Source organism: Megalobrama amblycephala, linkage group LG21 (assembly GCF_018812025.1).
Source record: "Megalobrama amblycephala isolate DHTTF-2021 linkage group LG21, ASM1881202v1, whole genome shotgun sequence".
Classification (NCBI taxonomy): Eukaryota; Metazoa; Chordata; class Actinopteri; order Cypriniformes; family Xenocyprididae; genus Megalobrama; species Megalobrama amblycephala.
Window position 1 is genome coordinate 6,920,284 of NC_063064.1, and position 1,821 is coordinate 6,922,104.

The following is a 1,821-nucleotide window of genomic DNA, read 5'->3' on the forward strand; positions in this document are numbered from 1 at the left end:
ACATGTGCAGCGTATCGCACACCTACACTCTCACGCGCTCTCACTTCCCAGGTATTCTTTCATTTTACATTTACATACAGTAAATGTAGATTGGTATCTTATTATTGACCTTGGATTAAACTTTCAAACTTAAAGACAGACTGCACATTCTTCCTCATTCCCACTGAGCTCTGATACTTCAGAGAGCTCTAAGGAAGAGAAAATTGATTGGACTATATATATACATTTCAGCCAGATTCAGCAAGATCTGTTTTTATTAGGACAGCAGACTTTAAAGGGGCATTGGTGAACATAAATCCAAATTCAAGGAGGAAACACTTATAAAAACATATTGCCTAGCAACTTTTATGGTGGAAGTGTAGAATAGATCCACACACACACACACACACACACATTTGCATGTTACTTTGATGGTTAAATCCAGTAATGGCTGTTTTTGTAAACATTGTAATAAAATTTTCTCTCTATTTGAATTCCATTTTTCTTCTAATTTTTGATCTCTTGATACTTTTATAAATAAGTAATTGTACTTTCACATAACAGCAACAACCAAACACATACAAACATTAAATCTGGCATGAAATGGAGGTTGTGATAAATTTTTTTTCCCTACTGTGACATATATGAAATGTTGAAATGCAGGGTTGCCAGGTTTTCACAACAAAACCCGGCCAATTGCTCCTCAAAACTAGCCCAATCGCATTTCAGGGTGAGTCCTACAGTAAAAATCTCATTCCGGGGGGTAAAATATGCTTTTTTGGTAAAATTTGCATTCTAGGGGCTAAATATCACGTTATTTGGAGTCGATTCAACCCGCGGACATGAAAAACAACCCACTGCAACAGTGTAAAAGTAGCCCAATTCCGCGGGAAAACCACAGACTTGGCAACACTGGTGAAATGGCTTCTCAAACAAGAAAAAACATAGGGCGGATCTTGATTTTGTCCGTTGGGAATTGATTGGATTGTTGGATCATTATGGTTTGCGATTGGTTGATCTCATGTGAGTGACAGGTTGTCCCGCCCGCGCACTGGTAAACACGTCATCAGAGAAGAGAAAAGATGTTGTTGCTGCTTCAATTTTTATTAAAGGAGGGCACACGATTTCTTTTTAAAGATGTGCATGGATAAATCATTTATAATAAATACTGCAATATTCCATAAAAATTATGAACTGTCAGTTTTGATTTCATGGTGACTTTAAAACATTCTAAATAAACCCTCTTTTAGTGGATTTATGGATGTTTTTCATATAATACGAATGATAAAAGCAAAAAAAAAATGTTATTTGTTGATTTTTTGAATAATTATCTTAATGTTTTCCCTGACGAAGTGAATCGTTCAGTCTCTATTTTTCTAGAATGCTCAACATCTTGACTTGGCTCAACTCACCCCTAACATGCATGGGGCAAGTTGAGCCATAGACCATTTTGTCTTTTGAAAAGTCATCTTTTCATGGACACATGTTTAGATGCCTTCATATAATTTCATAATAATCAATAATCATTTCTGTTTTTCAAGGTTTCTGTGAGAAACCTTGAAAAACAATTAGGTATGACAAATGGTGTTTCATACTTGAAAATGTAAACACAGAAACCAGTTACAGTGATATTACAATTTTAATATTATTTAAATAATGAACTTAAACTTACATTATTTTTAAGTTATCGCATTTATTCTGACTTTACAGGAAGGTCCAATTCTACTCAGCAACAGGTAAGGTATTATGTTTGTTTGTATGCTGCGACATGACCTGTTGTGTATTACTGACTGCACTTCTCCAGCGTGGCCTTTAGGAGGCAGCATTACACTCGGAGCACAA